Genomic DNA, 16,122 nt, shown 5'->3' on the forward strand with positions numbered 1-16,122 from the left:
GAATCCCTTTACAGTGCCATCCCTCTATCGGCTTCACGCTGTACGTCGCTCGAAATTTATTTCCGCCTGTTTCGCTCGCTTATGCTTTTCGCTTCCATGATATCGCAGTTAAGCGATTAAATCGGTACAATAATAATAAATACGCGATTTATTGCATTATTCTGTAAAGCTGTTCAGATATCCAGTTGATTGCACTTAATAGAAGTTGTTACGGTTTAGCGCGTTACGTTTGAACAATCATTGATTAGCTCCGAGCAAATAGATATTATATAAATAAAGTTAATTATATTACAGCTCAATATATTCCATATTTTATTTTGAAAAAGATATCATTTTTTGAATAGACAATTAAATCCCGATGCGCAATATTGAAGGTTGTACGTCATGAATCTAAAAAATTAACTTCCACATGAAAATTTCCTACCCTTTTTTAAGTTTCGAGGCGACGAACCTGACTTCGTAAGTAATAAAACGCTGCCGTAATGTAGAATGAAAGTAAAGGTGCGCGTGTCACACGAACCTCGTGGCTCGTTTTAACGTTCCTTTGCTTGGCCACAATGGGTACGCCGTCGCGTTTCGCGGCACGAAACTTTCGTGAAACACGGCGTCTGTACTTCAGACAAGGGTTAAAAAACCAAACGTTCAATTCCGCCGGTTTTTCTACATCAACCGTAATATTTTATTTATTATTGTTTACATATGAATGAAAAGGAAAGAGACTCTTGTCAGTTCTTGCATTATAAACGATGGACTGTTTCTTGCTTAGAGAAGGTATTATTCAATTTCGCCAATTAATATCATTTTCAACTAAACACAAAATAAAAATAATTTATGTATTTGTGGGGATACAAAATTATTTTTACTTTTTAAGAAATTGTGGATAAAAGGCACATCACAATAAACGCAATAGATCACGTCAATTTTGAAAAGTATATTACAAGCAGTTTGTCGTACTACAATGTGAGCAAAATTTCTTTACTTCCTTGGGGAGGGAGAGGGTACTCACTCTCGTAACATTACCATAAATTCTGCTTCTTTATTATCGTGCAGAATTCATGCGCGTAGTATGATAGCAAATATTTTTTTGCGTTTTTCCCTCCGTTATCTGCAAGGTGCGCCCGATATATTCAACATACTTTTCCCCAGCATTCGCTCGTAAAAAGGAGGATGATACGCTTTCGCTTTCATGGATACGCGATCTCCAAAGGAGACGTCTCTGTCGGCTATAGCTTCGGGAATATTACTTTGATCCTCGTTCTCCTCATCCTCCTTTTGTCAAGAATAGAAAATACCGTACACGGACTGGACGTGGCTAATCCATAGAGTTATTTCGCGCGATCGTCTCCTTACCGCGTGATTTATACAGCGGATCTTAGAGCTACAGGTGGATTTACACCTCGTTGAGTTCGTACGACCGCTAATTCTGTTCTCTAACCACGTATTCGTAAAAAGCGTTACATTTTCTAGATTTTTTCCGATTTTCTGAATTTTTTTCAAATAACTTGTTCGATATCTGAATGAAAACTTTTTTTATGACTTAAAGAAGGATGGACTTAAAATTTGTCGAATCTATTTCTAATCTATCCACACATTCTGTATAATAATTTCCTTCAAAACAATCCAAATATTTTTTTGCTAGGATAATTTACGATAAAATTAAAAATTGAATTATCTATTAATTAAAATTTGGTTTTTGCGAATCCTACTTACATGCACCTATAATAAACGGTAAATTTGTTCTACTCCTTGTTGGAAATGTAGCTACAAAAAGCACGGTGATCACCTGATATTCATAATAATGTAACATATCTTTTTCATCCGATATTTATCACTCAAATGTCTGAAAAGCGCGTTAATTATTAATCTTTCAGGAACCGTTTAGATCTCGTCTAGACGTCCTTTTATCTGCCGTTCGGGAAATTACTTCTGGTCTTCTATTGATCGCAGTCGGGAAAACCGTCATCGATTCCATGGGAAACGGTGAGTGAAAAAGCTTATCTATGTATATTAAATACTGGCTATACGAGACGAGGTCGTCAACCTGCTTTAACGATACTGCTTGTCGCGTGTACAATATAAGCTATGATGGTGGTAGCAAATATTTACGGACGATGTTTGTCGGCTCGCGTGTGCGTGGATATGGGCGTGTGCGTGCGTGCGTGTTGTCGTCTACGACGAAATTATCCGGCGATGACGACGTGGGAGAGGGGGAAGAATATTAAGTTCCGTCGAAGCGGCGCGGCACGGCGGGATAACCGCGCCCGCTATTAAATATCGCGGATTACGTCCGCTCGAGAAATTCACGAGAGGCTGCAACGCGTTTCGCGCGGCGGCGTTAACTTATATTCGGGATCCGTGTGAATTGTAATAATCGCCGTTTCGACGCTGGCGAGTAAATAAATGCCGCGGCTGTTGTTCAACGTTAATATGTCATACGCCGTTTATTCGCAGACGCCGTGCACGCTTTTTTACTCTAAACATTATAAGCATTTTAATACGTCGAGTGAAACGGTTTTGTAAATAACCGCGAAATATTCCTTTCGCCATACTAACCGGTTTGCTTTAATTAAAATATATTTCATGTACATTGATAACGACAAACTGAGTTATTCTCCTGCGCAGTTGTTTACACTACGAGAACGCAATAATTTATCGTGGAATCGTAATTGATATAGCACTCAAAATCTCTTATTTACTTTATTGAGTAAATATCCCGCGTTGAAATAAATATTTATCTCTCGAAGATTTTTTTTCTAATAAATAAAGGGGTTAATGATGATTTTTGTTTCTCTACGTCTGCGAGTTTAATATTGGAAATGGCGTGTTAATATAATCCGTACTAATTTACAATTATCAAGTTACTCGGGCAAAGAGGAAAAAAAAATACTCGAGCGAAAAAGAATTTATCTCGCCGATTCTCCGCGTTCTTTCTTGTCTCTTGAATGCCCGACTGTCTACGTCGGCCAGGTGTATCTTTTTGGCGGGATGGCGAGATTTTTGGCTCACGATCAAGTTGAATGTTTTGGCTAGCCGGTGGCGCGGTACCGCCTTGTCTACCGTGCTTACGCGCGACAGATATAAAAAAAAGAGTCGTCGTATGCACGAGCTTGCGAACAGCGGAAAAAAGTAAGAGGGACTTATTTTATCTTCGTCCCATTGCGCAGCAGGAACGTGCTCACGCAAAGCGAGTCCCTTGCATTAACCTCTTGATGAATAATTTTCTCTTATTGATCCAGAGAATTGCTATTTTTACGACCTAATTAAGATAGGAATGATTGAACAGTTTTATTTCGTGTGTTTGGGTAATTTTTACGTTTATTTAAAAATAAATATGTTAATTGTTTAACCGGCATATCAATCGAATTTCCTGAGCTGTATTACAGAATGTAGTACAGCTATATTTGATGAGAGAAATTGATAAATTCCTTATCTTTCCTGACACAGATTTCGAAGTTAATTTTCTGTAAGATTAATCATTTTTATCCGAAAAACATATTAAAAACTAAGATTATAAGATTGTTCAACATTTAGATTTGCATAATTAAAGTAAGAATTTTTAATTTATATTGCCTTTAAATAGATAGTATTCGCCATCAAAATTATAAGTTGCAATTTCTAAAGTTGAAGTTTAAACAAATTTTAACTTTATTAATTGATACAATAAATTTTACATTATTTTTCACTATTTTTACACGCTATTATACGATTTGATCTAATTCTTAAAATAAATTTCTATTCAATTCAATCAATATATGTTTACCTACTTGTAAAGTAAGAAATAGTGATAAAAATTATTAGATAATAGAAAAATGAAGAATGTTGAATATAATAAAGAAGTATGTGCTGATAAATGTATCTATGTCAGAAAAAAGACTCACCGAATTTATTATTCGAAATTGGTGGCATGTTTTATTTGTGTCCGTGCATGCGAACGAATCTCGAAGTTTCCAGTGACATTTACAAATTTTACGCGGGCCAGAAAAAGAATACTTAACATTCCACGAAACGTGAAATCGGATTCAAGGCAATTCATTCCTGCAATAAATTTTTAGCCTGCTCTCTTTTAGCCTGCTTTAAGCTCGGATATCTGATAACACGTTTATTTTTATTATACTGAAATCGAATCAGACGATTACAAAATAAGAGAAGAGCCATGTTTCATATAATTGTTAAGAATATAATAGTATACACATATAATTAGTCATACAATTGAAATAATTATTATTAATTTTATCATTGCAAACTAACCCCATCATATAATTTCTACATGTCTTTCAACTCATTTATTATTTACGCTTGTGATAATTAAAAATTATTTCTTCCAATAGATTTAAGCCCCCACGGATTTCCCAAATCCTTATTCTTATCGCAAATCATTGGTAATATATTTTCTAACGTTTGCAAACTTTTTATTGCGCGTTTGAAGATATAAAACTTTTGTCGGTAGAATTTCATTTTTATCCACGAAAGTTTCCGATACAGCGTTCAATGGTACAACTCCGCGGAGAGTGGTCTCCAGCCCTCGTAAACTTGAATATCGTAACAGGAAGAAAACGACACATCAAAATTATTTCTGTTTGCCCTGTGAAACTACGAAATTTTGCGGAAATCGGGAAAAGAATAGCTCGTGAGCTATTTTCCTGTTGCTCGCGATAAACGAATTTCACGAGAAGTTGACGAATTCCGAGAGGACGATTTAATATTCGATGCAAGTCGAAGAGACGATAACGATTCGAGTGCCATTGAAGGAGACGGGATACTTTATTTGCCTATACGTTCGACGTAGACGAGTGAACCTATGAGGTAGTCTTGACACGGTACTGTTTCGAGTCTACCGTCTGGCAGGAGTATTTCAAAGGGAACGGAGGAGAGACGACGGGGTTACGAGATTTCGCTCGGCAGAGAGAAGATAAAAGAAGAAGCGGGCCGAGGCGAAAAGCTTTATTTTGTCTTGGCGAGGAGACACGTCCGGAGAGACGCGCCCGTAAACTCTCCGTTTGCCTCCTCGAGACGCACGCCCTGCTCACCCCTCGCGTCCTACGACCTGCCACCTTGTCGTATATTTTCGTTGTCCGGGCCCCATTTCTCTTCGCTCCGGCACCTACGAAATACGAAGGCCGATTTGCCGGAGTTTTACGTGTCAAAACGCGTTATCGTATTGGCGGCGCATCTGCGACGGCTGTTACGTCGCTTTTATACCGATTCTGCGTTCACGTTCACCCCCGCGTGTCTCGCCAACGTTGTCGAAAGGCTGTCGCGAGAAAGGATGTATCTGACACGTGCCAAAAGTTTCCTCGCATACTTGCGCCTGTTCGCGAGATTCTCCTTACATGGAGATCATCGATATAAAGCGTGCATTTAAATAATCTGAGAGAAAAAGAGCGACGGCGTTAAAAATTATTAAAATTAAATTATTAACGCTGCAGGATCAGCTGATTTGTCACAAGTTATAAGTCATTAGTATTAAGACGTTATCTCTCCATTTATATACAATTTTAATTTGATCACGTTTCCGCTCGTACATTAAATTCACCTTGTCCTATTTCTTCTAAGATTTAAGAGAACGTTACGTGTCTCTTTATGAACTGTCGCGAACGAGGAGGGTGGACGATCGCAAATTTAGCAGGGTCGGCGCGTCAGGAATCAACGACGAAGAGGCCTCGTAAAAGCGACTAACAATGTTCAACGAGCCGCCACGCCACGCCACGCCACGCCACGCCACGCCACGCCATGCCACGCCGCGCCGGTTCGGTGCACTCTCACCTGGACCATCCTTCGCGCGTGGCGCACGTCTAAATAAATCATCATTTCGGCAAAGTGCCGCTACCCTGAATAAAACAACGCGCCGCGAAGTGCATGGTTTTACGCCGGCTTAGTGGCGTTAACGGAGCGTATGAGGCCGGGCAAGCGCGCAAGCGTCGGTTTTCGTGGATTAATTAGCTATTCATAAGCCACCACCGAATCTACCGGCGTCGTTTCCTGGAGCACACCGTCGCATATCGAATAGCAAGCTGCTGCCGTTGCAGGGAAATCGGAAAAAGAAAAGTTGACGTGCCATCCGGGCTTCGCGATGAATTATTAGGTTGAACCACTCCCGGGTTTTCTCTGTGGTCGACCGGCGCTGCGGTTAAGTTTTCACGACGATCAGAGATTCGCGTATGTGTAACGATTTCTCTCTCTTTTTCTCATGCATACACCATACACACGTACACACATACACATATATAATTACGATAGCTACAAAGCAGTACCTGTTCCGCAGTCTGCATGCCGGGACTACTTTTGAGAACGAGTCGACAAACGAATGAAACTCTCTTTGCCGTCCTTTGAGCCACTCGCTCTCGCGAATAAATGCGTTCGTCGTGCAGAAGGCAACATGGGGTTTGGCATTTTGTTGCAGCGGTGCTTTAATGTGGCTTCCGTAAAGAGCCGACGTTCTGACCGGAAGCGACGGTGATGGATATTCGTATGACAGATATATGAACATGCGCATGTACAGCTCTTATAGACGTATATGGACGTGTAGTTTCGATTGTGAGATTAATCAATCCTTTCACGTACGAGAGTCTATTTATAGAATAACAAATCGATGCTCTTCATTATTAATATACAATTATATACAATTATATACAATTGCCTCGTCGCATCAATAGACAAGTTAACATTTTTTAGAAATTCTGGAACTTCAATTTTCTTGAATTGTGGACTATCAAAATAATTAGAAAGCATAATTTTTATATATTTTATGTTATTTCTCATATTCTCAATTGAACTATTTTTACTTTCGCCGCAAGTGCATACATTTGCATGTTGCAAGTAAAAAAAAAGTATTTCATTTACGTAACGGTCTGAAAGAATTAAATTCGTCGCCGTTTCAGTAACGATAAACGTGTACGATCCATAAAAGTACAACGATAAAGAATAAATTTACATTCTTTAAATGAATATCTTATCGGTAACACCAGTCGCGCTCGAAAGTATGTAACGACGCATAATCCTCGTTTTAATACGCCGTTTAACTGTCGCGCTTATGCGTATAATTCGCAGGTTTTTTTCTTTCGGATCTAGTGATAAGTCAGTTACTTTATTGTACGGATATGCGATAAAATATATGCCCGATCGCCTTTTCTCTAGACGAGGAAATGCGTTTAAACCACGCCTCGGGGTTGTAATATGTCACACAAGGGTAATATTTACATTTCTGATGTGAGCGCAATGATAAGTACGACGAGATCGATATTAGTTACTGCCCACCTATTATTCTACTAGTGCATCAGTTTCATAACTTCCACCTTGCATTATCACATCGTGTAATTAATTTTGAATTGAGCTCAAAATTCATCTATTGTAAAAAATTTTAATTATTGTATTAAAATGAAAAAAATTTACTAGAAAGATATTAAAAGATATTTCAATTCAAAACGGATAAAAAATCATTCTGGACTTTGCTGACAAATCTCAAAATGCCAAAATCATTGTTTCAACCGTAGTTCAGTGCATTTAAGCTTAGAGTCAAAATTTTATTGAGGTTCTCAAATTGTGAGACGAATGATACTTCATTATTCATGTCCGGTTTTAAAGTTCAGTTCGCGGAATGCTCTTTATCTTTACTATCTTGTAACTCAAAAATTACTAGTGCCCCAACATCTGAAAAAGATGACATACTTGTCAAACAATGTCCCTAAAATAATGTCACTAAAAACAATGTCACTAAAAATGTACTGTAAATATTATTATAATATAACTGTATCAAATATTATGTGATTAATTTTTTATATTAATAATTAATAATCGAAATTCTTTCTCCTATTTTATATCACGTCATCTATTAATTCTCTTTTGCTTTAAGCAGGCAACAATTTATCCATTTTTGTCGATTGAATTTCAAAATACCAAAATTTCATTGTAAATAATCGTATATTATATTATAAATCAATTTCGAGATTACTTTGGATTACGCAAGATTACTTATGTCTCTCGTACAAATGTAACATCGGGGAACCGGCGCGATGAAGAATATGGCACGCAACGTGAGAAAATTTGGCGACAGCTCTTGTGGGCTTAATTACAATTTTCGTGGTACAGTACTGCCGTGTATCCGTGTGTGAAACCTCGACGTGCCAGACTGTATTTCCGGCGTGAAACTGGGCGCAGTTACGCGGTTACGCCATAGACACAGCGGACTCCTTCGCTGTGGAACCATTTCGTGAGTACTTTCGACTATTACCGTCCGTTTGTACGGAGGTAACCGCACGCCATCCGGGCGTTTATGCATCCACATACAGACGTAATATTTGTTAGGCGGACAATATGAATACGTTCAAGTTGGGAATTCACTTGCGCTCATGCGACATTACATTACGTCGCGTAACATATGGTAATACGCGGTCTTTGTGTATATCGTATATATATATATCACCTTTTAAACTTTGTGTGTTGCATATTACAAATTATTGACTCTAAAATGCGACGCAATGAAATGCGATGCAACAGTCGTATATATTATAAACGTTATATTGTAAACGTTTATGAGCATGCATAGTGCCTATAATATCGCAGCACAATATTGCAAAACCCCTTTATTAAGCAGAAACAAACACGTTTTACGTGACGACTGAGACACGTTTTACCTGCGTCTCGTTGCGGGTGCCCTTTATATCGCCACACGATATTTCAGAACTGAAACACACGCAACGCTCGTACTGTAAACAGAGTTTGTAGGCGGCGCGGGCGGCGGGCAATAGCAAAGACGAAGCAAGCACTTTGAACCGTTCGCTCGCGACGATTCGATTACAACGGGGTTAGAAATGGGGCACGTGGCTCAGACGTTAAACCTCGCTGCCTGGGTCGACTAAACCGACGATTCGCGGTTTTCCTGCGCGCTATATCGAGGCGAGCCGGAGAGTAGCGACCGTAGAGCGAGTAGTATTATTTGCAGAACGAGAGCAAGAGAGAGAGAGAGAGAGAGAGAGAGAGAGAGAGAGAGAGAGAGAGAGAGAGAGAGAGAGAGAGAGAGAGAGAGAGAGAGAGAGAGAGAGAGAGAGAGAGAGAGAGAGAGAGAGAGAGAGAGAGAGAGAGAGAAAGAGAAAGAGAAAGAGAGAAAAGGAGATAGACAGTTCCTATCCCCGGAATGCAGAATCTTGTCGCTCCAACAGTAAACCGTCTCTGCGAGCGACACATTGAATTCAGTCGGCTTTGCATTCATGTACATTGGTAACGATGGCGCCGCAAATACTGTTAGAAAATTGAGCTGCTTCATGAATTCCCGACGCGTCCACGGGAAAATTTACCGGGTGCGTAAATGGTGAATTCTCATCGATAACGATACGTCGGGTGTCGTTGAAACGCGTTTCTGTTAACTCGCCCGACATTCTTTAGTATAGACAATGGAGTATTCAATGCGTCGCACGCAGGGATTGCACGTCTTCAATTGCGACGCTTGCCACATATTACCGATTCACCCTATTATTGGATATTAATTTATTTAGCACAATGTTACTCCCCGCTTCACATCGCACCGTAGATTTCTCCGCTGAATGCTTTTATTGCGGGACGGTAAGGTTAGAAATTGCTTTAAGACTTGGAAAGAGGGGAGGAATGGAAAAATCAAAAATGAAATAAATAGGATGGCAAAGAGGGGAGTAGGGAGGGAAAGCAGCACATTACACCTCCGACCAATTTAGTTCTAACTTTAATTTTTAATTCAATGATTTATGCATCGTGAGTTTAAATTCAAGTTTAACAAGGTGCAAGTTGATTAATTTCACAAATTATAAATAAATTATTGTCTCCGATAGAGAATCGTGTCGTCTCCAAATTCAATTAGTCCGTTACACGGTCGCGCGGCATCTTCTGCTTTATAGATCGCAGAGAATATTAATGCATATAATTTACATCCCTTTGAAAATTTATGTCGTGCCCCAGTTTATCTGATGAAACAGATGTAGCGCAAACGTAAGCGAATTCGTGATCTTTTCTACGAATGAACGTGGCTGTGCATCCAGAAAATGTATCATGCCAAAAAAGACATTTATGTGTCGCGGGAAGTTTGGGAGGATGGCATTAGAAAATTTCAGTCGCCCGCGTAACTTTCTACAAAAGTTGGGGCAGTAAGAGTACACAGGGATGTAACCGGTAGGATTGCACGCTCAATCTTTCCACGTGCACTTTTATTCGATCAGCGTAGCCGCAAGCTTAATCTTCCCCGAGAGTTTTCTCACCGTGAAAACGGAAAGCGCGAATAACGACGGGACATACATTACGAACCATCGTCTCGTCTTGCACTACATTGTACTTCGCGGGAAATATTTCACATCCGCCGTATATTATCGCTACATCGTCGCTATCACCGCCGTAGAAATAATATCATAAATCCTGGGATTTGTGGGAATTTCCCGCGGAATTCTACGCACACCGTCGAATCCTCCAAAAATACCTAGTCTGCTTTTATAAGTCCGTATCCAGATTTTGTTTTCTCGACATTATTGACATTTCATTTTGACACGAAATAGAATATAAATTAATCATATCATGTACTGTATAATGATAAAATTTATCTGTTTAATTATATATTGTAAATAACCGTGAAAAGAAATGTTATTTTAAATGAAAACTTTATGAATTTTGAAAGGAGGCCAGGAAAAAAAGTCTTACTTCAATACCCTAATATCTCGCTAAATCCATTGTACTTAAACTTTTTTGCTTCTCAGTCGACTTAACGCGTTTGTCTTGCCTTATATTTTTATCGCGAAAAATAAGCAATGTGAATAAAAAGCTCAATGGACACGTGAATTATTATACATTATCGTTTTAATACATCGCGGCACACAATATCGTCGGCCTGCGCTTTTCTTTATGCTGTTCGTTTTAGAGTTTTTAGACTCACGCGGGGAGGAAAGCCGCGCGAAGTTTCACCATGAAGTGTCGCAGCGAGCCAGGCTGCCAGGGTATTTTCACATAAAAGCTTCGTGCATTCCGTTAAAATAATGAGCGTCTCGAAAAAGAAGACACACTTCCGCTGTTTCCGCCGCGCCGCGCCGTCGACTCCGAGAGAGGCCCGACCGCTCGCAATTGCAACGTATCACTGTGCAGCTGCTGTACCGGCTTTATTGCTCGATCTTTTATGCGTGCGTAGTGTACACGTTGTCTGGCCTTCCGTCCTATGTCGGCCAAAGTTAGAGCTTTTCCAAAAGACACAAAAGAGGAGCTTCCGTCGACAGGTTGACCGCGGTCCTGACGGGACGGGCGTTTGTCTTTTTATTAGAGTGTTTATCTTTCGTTGTGTCGCCAAGAGTGAGAGATAGTGTTGAACGAGAGTAGTTTAGTCGATAATCGCTTAAAAAAACATTAACAGATAATTGGAAAGCTTAGTTAAATGAAAATATTATCTTTTATATGAATTCTTCACGCGTACCAATTGTTTTAATTTCCTTAAAAATTTCGCACTCCTAAATTTCGTACATTTAGAACACAGCTTCATTAAATAATTGCTGTATAATTAGTACATGTGTCATATCACTGGATATTACAAATAGAAGAAAGTTTGATATCATTACTTCTTATTGTATCATCTATTCTTATTTAAAGAATAGAATTAATAAAAAAATATAATTATTATATCGCTTTACAAATGATTATATAGATAAGCATCTGTCTTTCTCCTGCGATACTCAAGATTACTACTTTCTTTATCTACATTTTTTAGTTATCGCGTAATGATCAAGTTGTTTAATAGATTTTTTGTTTAAAGAACTCTTGCGTGCTTAGAATTTTGCGAATGCACTCGGAAATCCACTACTGGTTTTATTGTCGCGCCAGCACGTCCAATCTCGGTACGTTTGACCGAATTACCGGTGGCGATCCGTTTTAAATCTGCCTTGACAACTACAGACGTGACGGGTGATCTGATGCAGCTCGAACAATAGCGCCTACATGTAGGAGTGTTTCAAATAGCGCGTAACATGCACATAGTACGTGTGTCGCGTCACTGAATATGCGGATTACGAAACATTGCATTTTCAATGTTTTTCTCTTTTTTTATCTCTCTATTTTTTTTAGCGCTATAATAGTTTTCAAAATATCAATGGAGATGTTTAACCGTTTTCAAAGTCCACACAGAAGTTGCAATCACTTATTTATTTTGTATTTTATTCCTTTTTACTCGAATAGCGTTATTTATTTTAACACTCCAATTTTAATGCTAATATTTCAATAAACGAGAAAAGAAATGTTTTCTACATAGTCCACTTTAACTAAGTTAACATTAAAGACAGGATTTACTTTTATTTATATGTAAATATTTACGTATTTTTGTTACTAAGTATCTTGAAAGCCGTAGAATTATATTTAATATTTTACTAAATAACTCTTCTTTCCCCTCCATAGTTTTACATTAATACTTCAACATAAAAGAGCAACTGCTTTGTCTTCAGTCTGACTAATTATGATTTAGACCGAGCGCGCTGTATTTCTGAAACAACCCTCTACATCGTTTAGACAGTGAACAAGTAAATCTCTCGGACGTTAAGGCTAACTCTAATGAAATGACACATACGGCGCAATCGCTATGACGACATAATGCGGCACCCTTGATTATACGCGAAAACCAAGAAAGAGAAGATACACTACAAGGAACGAAGGCCGTTTGTTGGGTACAGGACCATGGACCGTGGTATGCAGAGGGGGTTGCCTTGTCGTCACAGCACATATTTTATACGGCAATTTGGCCGTAAGTGGTAAGAACGTAAAGTTAACAAGTTGAGGGGGTCGCCTAACCACGCCTAACAGAAACAAACGAGAAACCGGGACTCCCGGCACAGGTGGTAGCGGTGGTGTGTTGCGTCGCGCGGGAATGAGAGAGATGGAAGTTGCCTTCGGGGGCGAGATTTACGAGCGTCGCCGACTGGCGCGAAAAAGTTTACATTTGCTTGTGTCTCTTCTCTCTTCCCTCTCTTTGTCCCTCTATTTCTCACTTTCTCTCTCTCTTTTTCTCTTTCTCTCTCTTTGGAAGTGACCAAGAGGATTGACGGTGTCGCGTTATAAAACACAGCTGCGATGGAACTGGGTGTTGCAGATTTGACGTTTAGGCGCGTCGCGGTGAGACTGCGGTACGCGATTTTTCACTTATCTGTCGTATGGGATCTCTTTCGGAATTTTATTGATAATAAAATAAAAAAGCGCAAGATATTAAAAAAGAGAAAAACATTCGGAAGAACTTGTTTAAATACAAGTAAAAATGAAGTACTCTTATCGTATAAACTAAATTTCAGAAGTGACAATATAAATAGCGAAGTCTTAATTTTCATACAATTTCTCTCAGATGGATTAAAATAATGTTTTTATTTTAATCGGTACCAAATATTTAATGTCGGAAACTGACAGTAAAATATCAATAAAATTATATCATTTTATTTTGTTCTTCATAAATAATCTAATCTTCGGTGCCATCACATAATAGATGCAAATTATATTATGTTCCATTGCTTCACATTTTCTAGAATTTTTTACAATTGAAAACTTGCAACCGTGGAGTTTTCAAGCCAACATCGCATAGAATTATTAAAAGAAGAATAGAATGTATCTCATTTATTTTTTGGATGACCCGGTTTTACTATTCATGCCGTAAAAACCCCAACGAGGCTGCCGAGTGCATCATCGACGACGTGCAATTGAAATTTCTGACAAATCGACATTCGTGTGTACGTTGCGTAAACGAGCGCGAGTATTGCGGCCGGCTGGAAAGTCCGGCAGGAAACATTTCGCGAGCAAACTTTTTTAATTAAATCGATACTCAGCTACGCGGCGGTACCGATCAATTTAATACACGCGGCAGACGAGGGAAGGAGGGAAAGGGTGAGAGATCGTCAAGAAATTTAATTTTCGGAAGCACCGCTCTCGTGAAAAAAAGCGATGATGGAAGTAATCGGATAATTTCGGAAAATTCGTCCTGGACCCGGGCCGAACGTTTTGCGCACGTTGGCTCGGCCGTAATATCGAGGTCGACGATTGCAAAGGTCGATAGTTCCATCTTAAAGAGTAAATTGCGTTACCGTCGAGTTCGAGTGCTCGCTGCGCTCAAACACTTCGCTGCGAAATTACGTTTACAGAAAATATCGGTAATATTTGCGAGAAATATAAGTCCGGAAGATATTAACCATCTTCTCCTGGCGCTAACAAAAGAAGGAAAAATATCAGTTATTGGCTTTACAACAATGAAAGCGAGAACCAAAGAAAGCAACGAATGCAATGACCGAGATAAAAATAAAAGACGCCTATAGAAAGAAGTAATAAAAGCGCGGATTAAAAAAAGGATAAATAGAAACAACAAAGAATCGCTGTAGAACCGCGAGAGAATTTAGGAAAATGCGGACGAAGAATGTTTCGTTGATAAGACGAATGGAGAAAATAGTAAACGAAGACGGCAGCCGAGAGGGATACTTGGAAGAATGGGGGGGGGGGGGGGAGAGCGACGGGAAGAGAAATCTATAGGAAATATCTATTCTTGAGAGAGGTATCGCGTAGGAGTCGGGAGAGTAAAGGGGGATAAGGAGCACATAGAAGGAAATGGAGAGAAGAAGTGTCCAGGAGAAACGAGGAGATCGTTCTCTGGTGTATCGGGAAAAGATAGAGGAGAGTCTCGGCCTAGACTTTCCCGTCGACTATCGAGAACCTCGACCCCTCGAGCAATCGACAGCAAACATTTCTTGAAACTTCGTTCAACCCCGCTGACCGCTAACTCGTCGGCGGCCGCCGACAAAGGGGAGTAACAAGAAACGTAAGCTCGATTTCTCGTGTGTATTCCAGTAGAGATGTCAGCGTGAGCAAAACGTTTTTCTCGTCGGTTGCACTCTCCGTTCCTCTTTTTACATAAATAATGTTAAAATCTAATTTTAATAACGGTCTGAATTGTCAATTAGAAGATGATCTACTCCAAAATATCATTATTCACCGACTTTACATTATTCGATATTAAATAATAAATCGTATTTTAGAAATAATGTTAAAATTAAATTTTAATAAGAGTCTGAATTGTCAATTAAAAAAGATAATCTTTTTTTATCCAAAATGTCATTATTCACCGACCTGACATTATTCGTAGTGATGCCGATACGAGAAAAAAAAATGGTAATGTAGTGTTCTGGAAATAACAAAAGGAAAATTAAAGAAGGAACATAATTTCGGAGATTTACTTGACATGCATGTGAAATTTCTCAAAATCGTTTCAATTTCTTAAACACGAGATACTATTTACGATCGAAAGATACGTGATTCGCGCGAGTTCACAGTATTTACAGCGATATTTTTCAAACAATATCGACGTTTCGGCAAACGATTCACGAGAATTCGCTCTGCAAACGAGAGTCCTATATCGATACGCCCCGAAGCCCAGAAGTATCTAAAAATCGCCTTTCTAGGCGCACCGAATGTCGGAAAAAGCACAATTGTTAACCAACTTTATTATCGCTACGGCTACGGCTACGGCTACGGCTACGGCTCAAACGCCGAACATACTCTGGGAAAAATTTGGGGCCCACGATTATAGTAATCAAATTATTTGGATATCATAACCCTAATTTTACGTATTTGGACTAGAAATAACACCGCGTAACTAAAAATCGTAATTAGCTATTCTATCTATTTCAAAGATTTTTAAGTTATACTAGTCAATTCTCTCAATTAGTTCTGTCGATATTTAGTTACGCAAAAATAATTTTCACTTAAGGAGCACTAACCAAAATGTTAAAGTGCTTAACTGTGGGTCCAAATCGGTAAAAATTTTTCCCAGAGTATTCGAACCGTACCTACGGAAATAGTCGAATCATACGCAACTTCTTATACCGCGCCTATCAGTACCCCCGTTGCCCCCGCAGCCCGCAGGCTTAAGGCCATTGCACGTAACAAAGTTTTAGTTTTAATCGTAAGGCCGTAAGAAAATAGACCAATCACACTCGATTATTCTTCAAGCGCGAGGAGAATAATCGACTGTGATTGCTCTATTTTCTTACGGCCTTACGATTATGACTAAAACTTTGTTACGTGCAATGGCCTTTACGCTCGGTCTATCTCTTTCTAAATCTATGGTCTTGGATCGCAGCACGGAGTAAGCGCGGAGCAACACACGAA

At 39.2% G+C, this 16,122-nt stretch overlaps 1 protein-coding gene and 1 long non-coding RNA gene across 3 annotated transcripts in view; one reads left to right on the forward strand and one right to left on the reverse strand.

Annotated features, from left to right (window-relative positions):
- The window catches only part of Vn (membrane-bound neuregulin protein vein), a 326,537-nt gene that overhangs the window by 51,058 nt on the left and 259,357 nt on the right, over nt 1-16,122 (reverse strand). The gene's annotated exons all lie outside the window — the stretch shown is intronic.
- LOC139767631 (uncharacterized) overlaps nt 1-16,122 on the forward strand; it is a 289,471-nt gene that overhangs the window by 18,968 nt on the left and 254,381 nt on the right. Inside the window, exon 2 of the long non-coding RNA XR_011717189.1 lies at nt 1,872-1,980. This is a non-coding gene — a long non-coding RNA (uncharacterized lncRNA). The remainder of the gene's footprint in view (nt 1-1,871; nt 1,981-16,122) is intronic.

This window comes from Temnothorax nylanderi, unplaced genomic scaffold (assembly GCF_030848795.1).
Source record: "Temnothorax nylanderi isolate EJ_2023f unplaced genomic scaffold, tnyl_v1.0 TNYL_tig0011_pilon, whole genome shotgun sequence".
Classification (NCBI taxonomy): Eukaryota; Metazoa; Arthropoda; class Insecta; order Hymenoptera; family Formicidae; genus Temnothorax; species Temnothorax nylanderi.